This window comes from Rattus norvegicus, chromosome 4 (genome assembly GCF_036323735.1).
Source record: "Rattus norvegicus strain BN/NHsdMcwi chromosome 4, GRCr8, whole genome shotgun sequence".
Taxonomy (NCBI): Eukaryota; Metazoa; Chordata; class Mammalia; order Rodentia; family Muridae; genus Rattus; species Rattus norvegicus.
Window position 1 is genome coordinate 55,295,496 of NC_086022.1, and position 19,969 is coordinate 55,315,464.

General features: G+C 36.2%; 1 long non-coding RNA gene across 5 annotated transcripts in view; it reads left to right on the forward strand.

Moving 5' to 3' along the window:
• Window positions 1-19,969, forward strand: part of LOC108350678 (uncharacterized) — a 39,236-nt gene that overhangs the window by 11,257 nt on the left and 8,010 nt on the right. For 4 of the 5 annotated variants that reach the window (XR_005503495.2, XR_005503492.2, XR_005503493.2 and 1 more), the window contains exons 2-3: window positions 1,467-1,512; window positions 12,817-12,865. This is a non-coding gene — a long non-coding RNA (uncharacterized LOC108350678). The remainder of the gene's footprint in view (window positions 1-1,466; window positions 1,513-12,816; window positions 12,866-19,969) is intronic. The other variant, XR_005503496.2, reaches the window with a different exon arrangement.

A 19,969-nucleotide genomic window follows, 5' to 3' on the forward strand; every position in this document is an offset into this window, starting at 1 on the left:
TTTTAAGTTCTTTCTATCAAAATGTGAATGCTTCACTCCTTCTTTAAAAGGGGAACAAGAATACCCTTGGCAGGGAAGAGAGAGACAAAGATTAAAACAGAGACTGAAGGAACACCCATTCAGAGCCTGCCCCACATGTGGCCCATACATATACAGCCACCCAATTAGACAAGATGGATGAAGCAAAGAAGTGCAGACCGACAGGAGCCTGATGTAGATCGCTCCTGAGAGACACAGCCAGAATACAGCAAATACAGAGGCGAATGCCAGCAGCAAACCACTGAACTGAGAATAGGACCCCCGTTGAAGGAATCAGAGAAAGAACTGGAAGAGCTTGAAGGGGCTCGAGACCCCATATGTACAACAATGCTAAGCAACCAGAGCTTCCAGGGACTAAGCCACTACCTAAAGACTATACATGGACTGACCCTGGACTCTGACCTCATAGGTAGCAATGAATATCCTAGTAAGAGCACCAGTGGAAGGAGAAGCCCTGGGTCCTGCTAAGACTGAACCCCCAGTGAACTAGACTGGTGGGGGGAGGGCGGCAATGGGGGGAGGGTTGGGAGGGGAACACCCATAAGGAAGGGGAGGGGGGAGGGGGATGTTTGCCCGGATACCGGGAAAGGGAATAACACTCGAAATGTATATAAGAAATACTCAAGTTAATAAAAAAAATGGGGTTCAGAACTAAAAAAAAAGTTCTTTCTCTTTTATATACATCTTATAGACCTACACACAAGATATAGAAGATTCTCTAATTTTCAACTGTTCCTATTTTTTCCTGAGTTTCTCTTTCCAGAGTTTTGGTGATTTCCATACATAGTGTGACGATTAAGAAACATTTGAGGGGGCTGGACAAATAACTCATTGGTTAGGAGCCCTGATTGTTCTTCAAGAGGTACTTAGTTCAATTCCCAGCACCAACATGGTGGCTCACAACCATTTGTATGGCATCTGATTCCCAATTCTGGGTTATCTGATACTTCTTTCAACTCTATTAAAACTTGGGAGAGGATAACATCAATTTTCATAGATCTGTTCGGAACAAATTATCTATCAATCAGTCATTCATCGATCAATAAGTCAACATTTTAATCTTTCTATTATGTCATCTCTCAAACCAGCATCTGTATCTACATCTTTCATTTGTTACCTACCTACTTATATATCATAGCATTTGAACGAGTTGGGAGGAGTCAGCCAGTAGGGCACATTCCTCCAGAGTCTCCGCTTCTCCTGCCTTTTGCTTGAGCTTCTGCCCTAACTTCCATTCATGGTGAACTAAAACTGTTAAGATGAACTAAAACCCTTTCTTCCCCAAATTAATTCTGGTTATGGTTATCACAGAAATGGAAAACTAATTATGATACCATCTATCCACCCACCCACCTATCCATCCATATGTACAATATACATCCCACAGCAATATGAAGTATTTATTTTTACTATTGTCTTCATTATAGAAAACACATAGGATGGCCCTTGAGTATCTTCATTCAAAGTGACAAGGTGAGTTCTGACAGTGTCATGTAATCCGTTCTTTTCTTTGAATAAAGTCCTTTTTGCTATGTATATAGACAGGAAGAAACAAACTAAGAAAGCTACAGTCTACATTATCTCTGATCTCGCGTTCATCTGAATCATTGCTGCCTTCTTTGCTACAAGCACTGGATGTAAGTCATGTCTAACAGCTTGAGCCTCTCTACTGAGGACTTGGACCACTGTCATATGTGTTTGGTGTTGCTGCCATTAGAACTTTTCCCTCAACTGTACCATACCTAGCATCAGGACCTAAAAACTGTTTTCTATCTATTTATACCAATGGTTTTTGAAAAAAATGGTACTAGAAATAGTCTCCAAATAGTATTTGAAATCAAGAAATTATGACCTACAGTGTTTCTCATTGTTTACCAATCATATAATTGTATGCATGCCAATCATAAAAACATTGTAATTGACAGATCAAATATTATTACTGCTTTATTACATTTTTAAAATACCCAGTAGAATATTGAATATGTATATATATAAATGATATATATAGTCAATTGTCATCAATACTGAGTTTACTGTGTATCTGTTCTTAAAGAAACTTTAATTACTTTAAAAAACATTTGTTTTAAATTTTGAGAATTAAAATTCACTAGAAAGTACTAGTTACTGTACATTTTCAACTGTACAGACAGACGTTTTATAGTTTGTGGGATCTTTAATTTTAAACTAGAGGAAACCATTAAAAATATATTTGTGTACGTAAGGTTTTCACTACCAAGACAAGTGATACCTGTGAAGTCCACTTGTGAAGTAGAGTGGAAAAGTTTGTAGAATCTTTAGTGTTGTGTCTTTTTCAGGCATGTATTCCCTCCTGCCATCAATTTAGAGCCTTATAATTTTATTAGTATTGTTAAAGTATTTATTAGTATTGATTAAAGAACACAGCGGCTTGTGGGTTCCTTTATTATACATTTTCCATCTCATTGATCTTTTTAGCTTTATTAATTTTTTCTGTTTGCATTTTAGCCTGTTTTTCTTTAATTTTAAATTTCATTTAATAATATTATTCATATCATAATCTAGAATGTATGTTTCTATATGATTTCCATTATGGAAAGAAAAATGCATTAATTAATTTAAAATCTATTTTTTAATTGAATTATTCATTACCTATACAGTCTCTATGTGGTACAGTACAACACCAGAAATTTAATCTCCTGGGGTGTAACCTTTGTACTTTTGATATCTGTACCCACTTGTTCATTTCCCCCTCTCCCACATGCAAACACAGGCATAGTCTTCAAATTTCATAGAACATATTTTACAGACTGGCCCATAGACACATGGTTTCTTTTCATTCTCACATTCCTTGTGTATTATTTTTGTTTTATTTTTGTATTACTTTCTGAACCACTCTGTTACACACTTTTGTACAGTTGTCCTTATGTGATTCTATCCAGAGGTTTATAGTAAAATGTCTTCATTCAGCCATCATTTAAAGGATATTTTCTGTGGTTCTAGACATTTAAATTCACAGTTTTTCTCCAGTACTTTGTCACTGTCATTTCATTTTCTTTCAACTATGTCAGGTTGCATGACCTGTCAGCTTTAGTCTCCGCCACTGCTTTGAAGGAAATGTCTTTCTGACTCCTTGCTTTCTTGTTTCTCTGCATTTTTCCCCCCAGCAATTGCTCAGCCTGGTTTATTGGATGATTTTGCTTTTCAGTTTTTCTCCTTGGTCATAGACCTATATTTTGGTGTCTTTATAGGTTTAATGCAGATGGTTAGATCATTATCGATCATGGGGAAAATATTTCCAGCCCAACATAACTTAAAATATTCTTCCTTTTTGAACAAAAAGGAAGTTCCTGGATTCCCACTACAGGACACTTGAGATTATATATATATATCGTTCAGAAAGGTTTTTCTTCTCAGCATATATTTATTTTTTAACTTCTTTGTATTTATATCTGTTGATATTTCTGATCCATTTCCTATTTTTCTTTTCCTTTTTTTTGGGGGGGGGGAGCTGGGGACCGAACCCAGGGCCTTGCACTCGATAGGCAAGCGCTCTACCACTGAGCTAAATCCCCAACCCCCATTTCCTATTTGATAATCTGTGTTGTGATGTTAAATCATTTCTTAAAATTATATTATAAGCTCACAACCAGATTTGTTATGCTTTGGATATTTACAGAATTTGTCATTGATTAAGAGATTTGTCTCTAGTAAAGTTACAAATTTCTGATCAGTTTGCTCAATATAAAATCATGATCATTTTAAAGTAGCCCTTTGATGGCTCGACTGTATGAGAAAACTAACCAAGATTTTCTTCCCATTGCCTACTTTGCTAATGCTTTATAGCCATTTGAAGAAAGCCACTGATTTTTAGAGAACTTTAAAGTACTTTTTTTCTAGAATCAAATCAACTTTACTATGACAAGACCAAGTTGTCTATATCAATATACAGGGTGAAATAACATTCGACTCAGAGTGTACACTTTTCTTCCTGGACTTCATTTTAATACTAAACTCTTAGAGCAATTTGAGGACCTGCACTAGAGGTTTTAAATAGTTTTTTAGACCTTTCTACTTCAAGAACAGTGATATTCAACTTTTATAAGAGCCTATAAAAAGACTGGCTTTGTTCCTTGATTTGTCTTCTTTGCCTGTGTGGATTAGTTACCAGACATACATTCTGAGAAATCTCATTCCACTCTTCTTTGTGCCTCCTGTGCCTCAAGTATTTAACAGCCCAGGTAGTCTCATCGTGAGGCAGCCTTTCAGTTGAGCATGAGGATAAGGTGGCTATTACAACTGTTCAATTACAACTGCTTCACAGAGTGCCTGTAATCTAGAAGCAACCTAAAAGCTATCTTTAGGAAATTGCTGTGATTTGAAGGGAAATAACTCTGTTAAATTAATTAGCCATTTTAAATTAAGGGAGAAATAAGACCATAAAATCTTAAACGTGAACTCTGAAGTCCTCTTGCATTATCTAAGATAGGAATAATACCAACATCTAAAAAGAGTAAAATTAAGATTAGCGGCTCTTTCAATGTGAGCATACTTCGTCCAAGTGTTATTCTTTTACAGCAGGGAGCAGAAACAAAGCATTGACATCATTTGCTCAACATCACACAGTAATCGGCAGAGCTAGGTGTTCATTCTAATCCAATAATTTCCATTTTGTAATTAACTGTCACAACCTTTAGTCATTCCTTTATGTATTTAATATAATAAAATTTATAAACATAATGTGGTATTTTTTTCTGTTTACTACATAGACAAGAGATGGTTTAAAATAGTAAAAATGTTATTTTTGGATTAGGAAACATGCTCTCATGAATTTACACAATGCAGATTTTGAAATTTTTCTTAAATTCTAAAGTGCTCTTTTTCAAATTTTAAACTTTGGGAATGTTACTAGAGTAATTAATATATTTTTATATATGCATACATGCCACATATGTATTGTATACATATGTATATGTGTGTATGTGTGAAATTTTGTAGAAAACATTCATTTTTGCTATTTTATAGCAGTTTTATTGTAATAATTTTTGTTTATATATTTTAAAAATGAATGCCTAATGGATGGGTATAGTAGAATCTGGTGAGGTAAGAACTCAGTTTAAATCAGAAGTTGTATATGAGTTACTTTATCGCACATTTAATAGAAACAGCATTTCAGAGTCTCTTCAGCTTCTATTTTCTATCCAGGGCCCTGGTTCATTTAGACAGCAGCATGTCCCTTCTGAGATAGATGCGGTTAAATATGTGTATGTGTAATTTGACAAGATTAAGTCATATGATATGTAGACTGATTTAAATTTCTGATCTGAGAACACTATTGATAGGTGAACAGCAGGAAGTAAAATGTCCTGAAACTGGTCAATATATTAAAAAAAAATCAAAGAAGAGTCATAAAAACAATTCCTATTTTCTTTAATGTAATGATGAATTTATTAGACAAGGGAATACTGAAGATCAATATGCTATACATAATGGATTCGATAGTCTGATGAAAATGCCATACAGCCACCACACAAACAAAAAATCAATGTGAAAAAGCCAAGACTTAAAAGTGACATATTTAAAAGGTAAGGAGAGCCATATGAAAGTGAAATCAGATATAAAATGCCTTTGAGATTGTCCAGCAGAGAAAATCTCTCCTGTTCTCTTTCCTGTCCCCTCCCATGCATCTTTACTAAAGACACAATGTAGCAAATTACTGCGATTTGTCATTTTCCTCCCCTGCTATTTTCTCTCTGTAAGCTCTTTCTTGTCAGGGAAACATTTATTCACTTTAGGTCTTTAATCCTCAATAAAATGCCTGACATATTTTGTGAAATTCTTCATTATGGCTGAAAGTTACTAATTTTGTGATTATAAAAACTTTAATTTCAGTTTTTAACTGAGGCTGAAATCCTCAGACTCTGCACACACACACAGGTTCTGCTGGTATTAGATTGCAGAGCGTTGTTTGTTAGAGAATAGTGTCGGGGCTGGGGATTTAGCTCAGAGGTAGAGCACTTGCCTAGCGAGCACAAGGCCCTGGGTTCGGTCCCTAGCTCTGAAAGAGAGAGAGAGAGAGAGAGAGAGAGAGAGAGAGAGAGAGAGAGAGAGAGAGAGAGAATAATGTCACCACACATGAAAGCATCTAGACTTAGCTAACGCTGTTAGCTGAGCAGTAATCAGCACTTCACTTCAGATGGCCAAGAGGAAGCTGGCAGCCCCATGTTAAGTCGAGGGTCAAACCAGCGAAAGCATTCTAAGCGTTTTATTTCCTCCTCAGGGTTAGCTTCTCTGTTGTAACATCTTACGTTGGTTTTGGAAGCAGGTGTGTAGATGAAGAGTAAGGTAAGGGTGAAAGTACAGGTAACAGGGTTACAGGAGAACTGTGGAATGAAGGAAGCATCAGACTACATTAGATGTATTAGTTGTTTTGAAGTAAATACAATATGCTATTGACATGAGATACTTGTCTCTCTGTGTAGAACTGTCTTAAAGATTCTATTTTACACCAGTTCATTGATCCAGAAGGTGTTGTGTTGAATAAGTGTGTTTAATAAGACCTGTTAATGTAATTAGGCATTAATCTCAAAGTAATTGAAGTGTAATAACTTAGGCATAGAAATGACTCACTTGCCTGCTGATAGTGACTTTCTAGATATTTTAAGGCAGCTTAGCATTTCCCTGCTGAGAGCATCAAGATGGAGACCCAAAACTGATGGATAAACAATACGATGTCACCATGACAGATCCTCCGTAGGAACTAATACAGAGAATATCTGTATCATTTTTCTTAAAATTGGACAGAATCTGTTGAAGAAGTTATTCACATAAAAATAATCATAGCAACTCCCCAAATCAATTTTCTTACTAGAAAATAAATTTAAAATATTATGTGCTCTTATGAAGACTTATTTTATTACAATTATTGATTAAATAAAGTGTTTTTCGTTTTTGAATTCTAAAAATTAAACAAAATGCAAATGTAGCTTTTTTTACAAAATTAACTGTAACTAAATTCCCACTAATTTAAACTCTTCTGGGACACTAAAATCCTCAGTGGGTGAATATATTTTCTGTATAGCCTGACCACCTGAGTTTGATCTTCAAAATCTGGAAAGATAGAACCACCTCCCACAGTCTTCTGACCTCTGTATGTACACTGTGATGTGCATACATGCACAGACATGCACTAAATAAATAAATGCAAAAATGCACAATTTCAAATTACTATTTTTATGATATATGGCAACCTCACTATTTGCAAACATTTCCCCATTTTTTTAAAAAAAGGACAGGTCTCTTCTCCCAACTACATTTTCCACTTATATAAAAATAAGATATAAAAACAATAGATAAAAAGTGGGAGAGAAAAAGATGAATATTCACTTACAAATGTGGACGAAACAGTATAAAACCAAGGCAAGGAAGTCATAACAAATATTCAAGTGGGAGGAGCTATTTTCTGACATGTTTGGATGGCTTGAAGGGGAGGAGCTGGAACCTTTAATTTATCTGCATCTTGAAGAAACTTTGAACAGAGCATATCTAACTCATCTCAAAAAATCTCATTACTGAGAAGAGTCAACATAGTAGCTTAAAAAAATCAGCATAGGGACCATCAAACAGATAAAGCCATTAGTTATTTCAATTTATTTTAAGCTAGTAAAAAAATTTATCCAGAGTTTTACGAAGCAGTGCTTCAAACATGACTGCATTAAGTGCAAAGAGGCAGATGTCTGTTGTTTACAATTTAAGAAATCCATATTTTTTTCCTAACATTGTAATAAAATTTTTAAAAGTCGTTGATCTTTCGTGTGTCTGATTTCCTTGCAAGGTTTAAGAGAAAACAGTGACTGGGAAGGCTGGTAAGCGATGACTAATAAGGCCACACCTCTTCAGTATCCTAGCCCTTGGAGTGTACTTTAGGAGGGAAAGGTAAAGAAGCTGAGGGGACGGTGAGGCAGGATGTAGAAAAATAAGCAATTCACACAAGCCAATCATCACACAGGACCTTTAGAAACAGATGCTCTTCTTTAATGAGTAGCTTTTGCCCCAGTTGCAAATGTTGCTGTAACTTACTGTGTGGGACTAAAGTCTGTTTCTTTTCTTCTCCATCTCAGTCTATGTGTCCCCTACTTCAACTCCAGCTTCAAGTTTGAAGCTATTTCTACTATGATATGCTTTTATATTCACATAATTATTAAAATTAAAAATAGTGGATGCTATTTAAAGGAAGGAACAAATTTCTCTATTAACAAAACGGTGTTGAAGTCTTTCATGGAACATGATGTGTTAAACCACAGAGATAATAGAGGACACTTGGACAATGCTCTCCGTTAAACTGGCAATGAGGCAATGTTGGGGGGGAAGAGTGGCAATGAGAGCTGTATATGCGCTAATGCTCTCAATCTCTGTGAGTTAAACTCCTAAGAAGCACATGCTATCCTATCTCTCCTTTGACTTTACACTCTAGAAGTTAAATTAATAACCAGATACATAAAACTAGCATATTGTTACAATCTGTTCTATCTGTGGCAACTATGTTTCCTCCTACATAATAGCTGGGGCTCAGCTAATTTTTAACAGTATAACTATTTACATTAAAATGTCCTCAAACATTGCAAGTAAATCAGCATTAACTTTTAAGAATCTTTAACAAGTGATAAAATATATAAATATAGGCTTTAGTGCTGGTATAAGTTCCCCACATATTACTTTATGTTCAAAAGATCTCTCTTTTAAATATAAGAAACACATTTGTACATCTTTGTACTGGAGTGCAACTTTAAATCAATGTGATGAAAGGATCATTGTCATGACTACATTTAAGTGATGTTTTAATGCTACACAAAATAAGGTTGCATTTTACAATTAATACTGTGTAAGTTTTTTTGGTGAAATGAAATGTGACAAAGCATTGACAAAGATCTCCCTGGAGATATGTCTGATTGTTCAATGACACATAAGTGGCAGACATGACATATTACTTTTCATAGAGATATACACATATAAGCATCAAAATGGAAATAAGGGAGCCATAAAAGATAGGCTTAGGCTCACAACAAATGTCTTAAAGATGTCAGCCCTTAGTCATTGTGCAGATTGGTGATAGATAGTTTTGGTTGGGGTCTATTTCTTTTTTTTTTTTTTGGTTCTTTTTTTTCGGAGCTGGGGACCGAACCCAGGGCCTTGCGCTTCCTAGGCAAGCGCTCTACCACTGAGCTAAATCCCCAACCCCGTTGGGGTCTATTTCTGTTAGCACTGAAATCTCTTTCACTGTTCTAGGCTTAGTTAATGTCTTCCACTACGTCAGGCTTAATTCCTTCTACTGTCCATCCCTAGGTAGCTTTCTCTGCTGCAGCAGCAGCTTTAGAAAATATCTCTGACTACTCCAGTCTTAATGTTTAGACTTTAGTTTGTGACCGTGATCAAATATACAGCCTCCCTCTATTGCCAAATTTCCTTCTCTAAAGCGTGGACAGAGTCACCTGATTCTAAGATCTCATAAAAGAACAACACAAGCAGATTTTATTTTTAGGTATGTATATGTGCATTTGAATATGCATGTTCATATAATAACAATTAATGAAAGAGTATACCATAAATTTGAAAGAGCAAAGAAGGGTATATAGAAGGACTGGGGTTGGGGAAGAAAGAAGAGGTGATGTGATTCCATTATAATCTCAAAAGAAATAAGGGGAAGAAGAGGCGCAGCATGGCAACTAGAGTGAAGCAGTTTATAATACCTAAGACACGAACAGAAGAAAATTGTCAAGGACGACTTGGAATAAAACACACTCCGAAAACTGAAATTGGCTAGAAATCATAAAACATCTACTTACTATGAGTTTAGCCTGATTGCACCAAGATTAACAGATTAGTTTGGAATTGGATGCTCTTAGCAGTTTTGTAGGCAAAGGGCTTCTGCTCATTTTAGGCCACGTGGATGCAAGTATGTCCAACAGTCAAAGGTCTCTGCCATTTTCTAAAACAGAAGGTGCGATCATCACACTGGGAGTCTCACATGGTGCAGTTAAGTACCAAAGCACTTAACAGCAGGCGTCCATAAACACAGTCCCTGTGTGTGTGCAATCTTCACCGCACATTCACAAACACACACACACACACACACAGAAACACACATGCATGTATATATGTATATATATACATATATATGAATGAATTATTATAGCAGTTCAAATATCTCAGATATTCTCAGGGTCGAATACCTCTACTAACATTTAGTTCCTTTGGTCTGGGTATGTGATCTATAGGTCAGTGTGCAAATGCACAAATATTACACAAAAGAGAAGATAAGTCTTATCAGAACATACTATGACATAATGTGTCATATTAAATAGGAAAAGAAACAGACTGAAAGCCAAATACAGTGTTGGAGATGAGTAAAATTTATAGTCTTGAGATTAAACAGCCCAAATGTCAACAGCAGGAAAACAGAGTGATTTTGTGGGAGCCTTTATTTGGGTGAGAGAATAAGCATTAGAGTCCTGAGAAAGAACTAACCTTGCTTGTCTTCGCCTTGACTCCTGTTCCTGTCAATGAATACGCACAGACAGGTCTTCAGTAACGTTTGAGGAATGAAAAGATGGGTGAATGAGATGCTCTTAAGAGAAATGGACTTCTGCTGTCTGGAGGTTGATAAAGTACCACAGAAATGGTAGATTTTGTGCTTTCATGATGATGTAAAGTGAAGAGCGCAGCAAACCAGAGATGAAGCATATCCCACTGATTTTCAGCAAACATAAGATGAACTGTAATCGCTTAAACCTATGGAATAAAGTAATGACTGCCAGGGACTAAGAAGCATGGGCTACACATGGTCTCATCTTTATATGCTGGTATTGATCATAATGCATAAATTATGATATGCGCTTAATAAGTATTAGATAAATTAATATGAATTTAGTAGATAGGCGATCATCTAACAGTTTAGAACACTGCCTGGGCAGTCACTATGCATGCGTAGTCGATAGCAGCCCTTCCTCATTGTAGAGGCTAAGGATTTGACTCATTTAATTTTGTTTGTGTTTGACTGTACTGTATTTTCATATGACAATATGTTTGCTTTTTTTGCCAAATTTTTGTTCAGCTACATTTACATGTGTATTGACATGTATTTCAGTGTCCTTATGTTTCTGTGGAATAGATGTAAGAGGTTTTATCTGCAGCATCTGTGTATTTGAAAATATTCTGACAAGAAGGTGCTAATTTTTCATGGAAATGTATATAGAAAGATGAGATTTAAGCCTTGGTAAAACAAAAGAGGTTCTGCAGAGTTTCCAAAAATACTGAGCCTAATATCTCACTACAGATTCTGATCTATTTAATACAGGAAAGAGCAAATTGGACTTCATTGTATGGTTGCTCCCTTTTAACTACCTATCCCAACCTGACTTTGACATGCTAGTTCTTAGCAGGGTGGGGCTAATGTGGAAAAACCATCCTGATTCATCAGCCCTTCCCTATTACCAACCTCTATTTATTTAACCTGTGACATTTCAATCTCCAGCTAGTGATGACTATGTAATCTTCTAATATTTACTAACATTTGCTTGTGATCTCATAGTCTTTAAATATGGTAATTAACCCTTGTCAATAGTTAGTGAACCTTCTCAAAGATGTTAGTTCTGCCCTCATTATCTTGTTGCCAAATTCATTTGAAAAGAGTCCAGTGACTTTAAGCAAAGAATTTTGAAGCTTGCTTCAAAACATTGAATCCGGTGTAAATTGGTAAAGGTCTAACTGAGAAATGTAGGTTAACGAATTTCTATTGAACTTAATTGTGCCCTGTAGTAAAATTAAAATAAAATAAGATGAAAAGCCCTATATAGTATTAGCTTCATGTTTCCAAGATTGCTGAATGGCTGTTGAGTAGTGATTTTAAAGGAGAACATAGACTTACCAGAAAGCGAAATAAACCAGTTCTTTTAAAATACTATTTACAACTGATGTCTACCCACATTTTTTTCTAGTATAAAAATTTCATGACAAATTAGCTGACAAGAGCAATTACTATATGTAATTTGATTATTAATCGAGGTTTTTAGAAGACAGTAGAAAATGTGATTCGTGGAAAACAAAGATATTCTTTAAAAATGTTAACATCGAGGGGTTGGGGATTTAGCTCAGTGGTAGAACGCTTGCCTAGCAAGCACAAGGCCCTGGGTTTGGTCCCCAGCTCCGGAAAAAATAATGAAAAAAAAATGTTAACATCGAGTACATGACCCTTGAACTACAGAGAGTCAAATCAGAGAGACAGGGCTAGAGATAAAGGTTCTCGTAGAAGATTTAAAAAATGATTATGGGATTTCTTTTGTTCCTTTGAGAGAGGGTCTTTCTGTGTAGCCTGGGCTGTCCTGGAATTTACTCTGTAGACCAGGTTGGCCTTAAACTCAGAGATCCACCTGCCTTAGCCTTGCAAGTGTTGGGATTAAAGACATGTGCCACATCTGACTATGGAAAATTTAAATGTTATTACACTTATTGAGAATATATTTTTATAGTCAGGAATTTTGAAAACATCTTAAATATAGAAAAAAGATAGAGTCAATAATTGACCGCTAGATATGTAGTAATATGTTTTGTTGAATGAATGCTCCTTTCCAAGGCACAATATTTGAAGCAGATCCTGTGAACATTGGAAATCCAAAAGTTTTATTTCATGTGTGTAGTAGCCTTTGTTATTCTGTCTTTAGGCCTTCAATCTTTAATAATGCATAGAAAATGAAAGATGCTTCATATCCCTACAATGATGTAATGCTAATATTTGGTTTGTTTCAGGGTCAGCATTCTTATATGCCTAGAGAAGTTGTATCAGTTCTAATTATGAGTAAGTCATACGTTTTCCTCAATTGCAGATAAGATAGTGTCTTTAGTAAGAGAATGGGGAAATGGAGGAAAGAAAAGCATTGTGGGTAGGAAAGGTGGGTTAAGGGCAAAGGAAGATACAGGAAAAATGTGTGTGTGTGTGTGTGTGTGTGTGTGTGTTTGTGTGCGTGTATGTGCGTGTGTGCGCGCGCACGCACGTGTGCTTGTGTATTCACTAATCTAACTTTTATGCAGTGTGGCTTTGAATAATCTACCATGCTAAAAGCATTTTATCTTATTATTCCTGGTTCATTATCTCAAAAGTTAGTGAGCACTCAAGAAAAAAGTTGGCACAATTTTACCCTTGTTTCTCTAAATAAAGCAACCATCCATGATTAATAACATATTATGTTATTGATGTTGTTTGGATGCATTTAAATTAATACAATTCTTGATTAATGTAGCATATGGACAGTTTATCATGCAGTTTGAGGGCTGTTGGCCAAATGCTTGTGTGGTTTTAATTTAAATTTTTAAATTTTAGTGAGCAGAAGTGTTGGAAAGGCTCAGAGATGATACATTTGTCTGAATCCCTAATCACCTGTCCTATTTTGATTACTGAAGACATCAAAATCATTCTGAGCCTAGAGGACACCTTAGAAAGAAAGATTCCAATTGGTGCAGTTACAGCAAGGCTCATGCCTTTTCCCCCTGAGAATCACAAATAGCCTGTCAGGGAGCTTCTCTGTAGGCCAAGATGTGAACAGCATGGGCAGGAGAGTGGCAGCCATTACTTAGAAGTTACTAATGCCTCATGGGTTGTGTTTGGATGGGTTTAGGTTTAGCTCAAATTGAACATAAATATAATAATGACTTTTTATTTTTTTGTGTACCCATGATGAAACTATATATCCCAAATGTTGAATAAAAATGACATAAAATGGGTTTGGGGATTTAGCTCAGTGGTAGAGCGCTTGCCTAGGAAGCGCAAGGCCCTGGGTTCGGTCCCCAGCTCTGAAAAAAAAAAAGAACCAAAAAAAAATGACATAAAATGAAGAACTAAGTTGACTTGCTTACCACTGCGGCTGCTTCCATTGCGTTAGACTTTTCTTCTTTACTTTATGATTGTTTCTTTAGATCTTGAAAGATGTGCGTTATTTACCATATTGTTTAAATTTACAGTGCATGTGCACACACACACACACACACACACACACACTACACACTCACGGGGGAGAGAGAGAGAGAGAGAGAGAGAGAGAGAGAGAGAGAGAGAGAGAGAGAGAGAGAGATTCAAAATAATATCTTTACCTAGCAGAAATCTGAGGGTTAAAGCTCTTTCATATCTTATATCCAACTTTGTTGCTTTTGATGTAATATACAATTTTCACTCTGCACATCTTGTTCAGATTTTCTTGAGTATGAATATATTTGTATCTGTAAGGAAACATAGAAAGTGTTGGCTGTATCTATCTTCTGAAATCCTATTTAAATGTTGCTGTCAATGGGTCCTGTCCTGTTGTACTAAGATGATTCTCTATGTCCATAATATCCAAATATTAGCGGAAGAAAAGGAAAGGTTATTCTAACACATTGGATGAACACATTGGTAAAATTATCTTCCAGGAAACATTTTGCTACCATTTTATCATTACTGTTATAAACCTGGTTGAGCATGAAGTGAGGAGCATTACCTTATTAATATCACTAGAAGTTAATGCATCACAATTAGCATAAAATATTTGTAAATTATACACAAACATCATTGAAATCAGCCAGTTTTTCACTGTGTTTGACCTGCATTCTAAGGTAAGAAATGCCAATTTACACAGACATATAGATTATGGATGCCCAGAAATATGTCTTTTGCTTACATTCTCATCATGTTAATGCTGCTTCCTTCAGTGTTTACCACATATTACTATATCATTAGCCCTAGACTAGGTTATGCCAGACTAACATGAACAGTGCAATATTATTTTTATTCACTGTCTATATTAAAACCTAAGCCATACTTTAGTTATTTCAGAGAAAACCATTCAGAAAGACAGCTCTATATCTTTCAGGTAACTTAGTCACCTTTGGCCTCTTGCCACGACTGAGATAAAGAATCAGAATGTTTATAGTAACATAGTGAGCTATACCTGTGATTTCAGTGAACAGCCATAGCTAAATTTTGGCTTTCTTGAGTTTCAAGTATGTCGTAATAAATGTTCTATTTCTGTGAAGAGACATCATGACCACAGTAACTCTTATAAAAGAAAGCATTAAAATAGAACTGGCCTCCAGGTTCAGGGACTTAGTCGATTATCAGTATAGCAGCAAGGTGGAAAATAGGCAAACAAGGTGCAGAAGAAGGAGCTGAGAATTCTACATAAGGCTCCTCAGGCAGCAAGAAGAGAGAGACACAGGGCCTGTTGAGCATTTGAAACCCCAAAGCCTATTTCCAGTGACACACTTCACCCAATAATGTCGCACGAATCCCATCAAGGACATGCCTCCTAAGAGTGCTATGCCTTAATGATTTAGCATTCAAGAATATGAGCCTACAGGGCCATTCCTATTCAAACCACCATTAGAAGGATCCCTTGTGATTGAATCCCACTATCTGAATGCATTGGCGAAGACTGATGAGCTGCTGGTGAGACAACATGAGTTGCAACATGGCTTTTATCTTCTATCACAAGAAAATTCCTTTAACATGCACGTAGCCGACCCAAAACACAGTATTAAGTTGGATAGAAATTAAATTGTTTTGAGGAAAAATAATAACTGCTATCAAGACACAATGTCTATTTACAATAAGACGAATCCCAAGTTTCTCTTTATGAGTAAGAAAAAAAGTTCCCTTAAAAGCTAAACTTTAAAATTTAATACACAGAGGAGGTAATTGTTTAAGCAATCAATAAAACAATGTTTATGAGACAGTGAGTGTATTTAAGGATGTCAATGAGAGTAGAAATTTTTAATGCACAAATTCCCTAACTGCTGCTGAAGCCCAAATTAACACAGAATTATAAAGAATAAATAGCGTTTGCTGGTGTATCATGAGGGACATATTTCCCCCTGGCTACACTTGCTGCCTCTGCAGGATGAATAGTCAATAATTATTATTCGGCATCACATATTTTATAGATGGTGTCAGAACATGCAATTAGTCAGGAATGATGAAATGGTAATAGAGGAGTTAGGAATAACACATTGGCTGTGTAAGTCATCAGTATGTGACACGTACAGTTTTTAAAATGTTTCCTAGCCTACTGGTTATTAAATGTAAGCCTCGTTGGTAGGAACAGATGAACTTTGATTTAGGGGCTTTAAAATGTACAACTCTCACTTCAAAATGGACCACCTTCTCCAGTTATCTTAGCACTCAAGCATACCATACGCCACTCTAGAACTGAATGAGGAAATTCACTATATGTTCGATACCACTGTCTGAAAGCATTCATTTTAGAAAGTTGTACAAAAGCCTCTGCTGTAAACTGGTTTCACAGCAGGGATGCCATGAGCAGTCTCTACAGAAGCTGCAGTGGTTTGTGGCAGCTGAGCTCGGAGATCAGAGTTGAAGAAAGAATTGATTGTAAATCTTAATTTTTAGAAGAAACTCTTATCTCTTGGGAGGTCATTTAAGGACTCAAAAATGATAGAAATCATGTTAGATAAAGATGGGTATTAAAGTTTCCTGCTAATTAACCTGTGGGCAAAGAGCAAAGATGACTTAAAATGGCCAGCAATGTAGATGCCTTCGTACCTTTCTTTTTGGGTAAAGTCACAGCTACAGAGACAGATAGTCGTAATTTGGTTGTGTGTCTTGGGGAAAAAAGTGATAGTGTAATTCTCATTGAAAAACCCTCAAGCTTACATGGTGTGACGATTGAAGTCATTAGTTACTAAGAAGTGATGATCTGTTATGCTCCATTTCACCTCTGACTGTTGAATCGCACCCTTGTGGTAACCAGATGACAGTGATGGATGGAGTGTTTGGGAAATTTCTGTGATCCAGAGTATCTGGGATGCAAAAGAATATATTACAGGTGTGCAACCAGAGAGGAGCAGTTTAACATAATATTTCTCCTCCTCACAGTCCACATTATAGGGGATGGGATTCGTGAATCCTTGAAGGTGGTGACATCTGACATATATCTGAGATGCGAGACTGAATTTAATATACATAATGAACTGTCGGCATCCATGCTTCTGTCTCATCCTTGGCAACATTACACGGGCATTACAGACTCGCTGTTGTCCTGCAGGTTTTTAAATGAGCACATTTCAAAGCTCCCTATAAAGTAATGAATTAGAAATTGGCTTTGAATTCAGCTTGCCTGGCAGCTCTTATTTGGTACATAGATCTCATGAGACAGTGGCTTGCACTCGCACAATAGAAATTTGTAACATTGCATGATGATATTGAAAATACAATCTTGGGTATTATATTTGAACAGCTTTTTTGGAGGGTTCACTTTCATATTTCCTACGTGAGGTTGTAGCTTTATACCACTATTTTTTTTAGAGCATAGGATTTAGGATAAAGTTAAAGTAGTGTTGACCCTATCCAAAGGGATTTATTACTTGAAACAGCAAAAGAATCTCACTGTACCAAGGCTTAGTTTATAATAGAGTCCCATGGCATGGATCCTATGGATAACATTTCAATTCACTTCCAGGGATGCAGGACCAAGAAAGCTAAATTAGATCCTAAAGAAAAACAATCATTTTTAGCGCCAGTGTCTAGTTATACAGAGATCTATTTTAATAAAATTGAATCACTTAAGCCATGTTGAGCACATTACAGATACTTGGGGAATATATGCTGTACATCAAATACTGTGAGGTGTATCATACTACTGCACCATTTATATTTTGTTTCTGAGGAAGGCAAGCGGTGGTGTCATAAGGCTTCCCATTTCCCCCCTACTGTAATCTCTAAAGGTTAGCTTTCTATCTCTTAAATGCATAATGGACACTTTTCTCCTTTCGTTATTTATTTGTTTATTTAATTCTATTTTTAGCTTCCAATAGCCTTTGTCCCTATCCCTTCGGTGATAAAGTGCATCTACCTTTGATATTACCTGGTGCTTCTCCACTCAGTCATTATGGCAAGTTTTCAATACCCCTTCACCTTGTTTCCTTACACAAAGGATAATAACCAGTTTTATTTTCAAAACAAAACCACAGCAAAAATCCATGCACTTCTGCCATGTGTAGCCAGTGTTGTTTTGTGTCAGAGGGCATTTCCACTGTATTTCTCTTTTCTGCTTTTATAGAATTCTCTTGATATTGCCTTTTAAGCTTACACTTTTTAATCTGGTGAATCCTGTGCAGATTCCTAAATACTCACAATTTTAGCTATTGAGTGGACCTTCTTCAAATTTTACATTGTCTTTGTTTTAGCAATGACACCACATCTGTACCCAAGTGTCCAGTTTTCAATCATTCTTTTTCTTAAAAAAAAATCTGTTACAGTGTTTTGCCTGTATGCTTCTCTGTGTATCATTGCTTGTAGTGTCCACAGAGGCCAGAAGAGGGTGGCGGGTACCCTGAAACTGGAGTTTTGATAATTTTTGAGCTACTATTTAGTTAATGAAAATTGAACATGAGTCCACTGGAAAACCAGGCACTGTCCCTAACTACTGAGACATCTCTTCAGTTCTTTAACTAACTATCCCCCTTCCCTATCAAAAAGAATCTCTATATTTAGATAAGGCTATACTGTAACTCATTTTGTAGACCAGATGACCTCAAACTCATAGGATTCTTCCTGGCTCCCCCTCCCAAGTGCTGGGATTAAAGTCATGCACTGCTATTTCCAGTTCATTCAACTCTTACAAACAATGTTCTCGGCTGTTTTGTATAGTTCTAATAAAATAGACCGAGAAATTTGTCAAAGCAAGAGATTTATTTATTTATTTATTTATTTATATTTATTGCTCACAGTTTGAGAAGTTTAAAGTTCAAAACAGGAGAGGGGGCCACATGTGGAGAGAGGTTCACACATAATTCCAACCCTGTGTGGCAATGGCCAATTGTTAGCTGTTGAGGAGGGGAGAGACACTCTTCTCTGAGTGTAGCTCCTGGTAGTTTAAACATGTTTCAGTGGAACATTACATGTTAAATTACATTCACAAAGCATGAATTCGTTTTGAAAATTTAAAAAGGTGAAAGAGGTCACAGACTTGAGTGGGTAAGGCCAGAGAGGAGTGGGTTTGGCAAGGATTGTGGTAGGTGGGTGAACATGGTCAAAACACATTGTACAAAACTCTCTAATAATTCACAGTCAAATTAAAGTTTAAATTTCCTGCTTGTGCTGGGTTGTTTTAATTTTTAACTTGACACAACCTAAAATCTCCTGTGAACAGAGTTTTAACAAGAATTTATCTATATTAGGTTTGCCTGGGAATATCTATGGGGGAAATGGCCTGACTGTTAATTGGTTTAGGAAGGTTCAGGCTGCTGTGTTCAGCTATATTGGGAAAAATATTAATTCAGCCTTCCCAGGGTTTCTAGATGAATATAGAAGAGAATGAAAATGAGTAAAATTTAGAGGTAATGAATGAATTGAAGGAAACAATATTTTCTGAACACAACAGGGCAACTGCACACATGAGTTAATGACAACATATACATGCTTTCAAGTTAGACCCTGATAGAAATATGAACAGGGGAGGTGGCCATGGAATCCCACTGCTAGGATTTACTGGCAACTGATGGCCACTGGTAGAGGAAACGTCAGTCTTTTTTAAAGCAGTAAGCCACTAGTAAGTGAATTGAAGAATTTTGGACTGCACTATCTGCCTTGATAGGTTGATAATGAAAGAAAAAAGACACAAAGTTGAGTGGATGAGGAAGGGAGGTAGATCTGGGAGGAATTTGGGAGGGCGTGAGTATGATCAAAACGCATAGCACAAAATTCTCAAAAAGCTTATGAATTTTTAAAAAGATACACTGAGAAAAGTGGTTTATTGCATTTTTGTTACTACTGATGCTCACTACATTTTATAGCATTGATCTCAACACATAATACTCATATTACTCATATACTTATGTGTGCATGTATACTTACATATATGAGTAATATGGGCATATATAATATTGTATAGGCATGTATTCTACATGTATATAT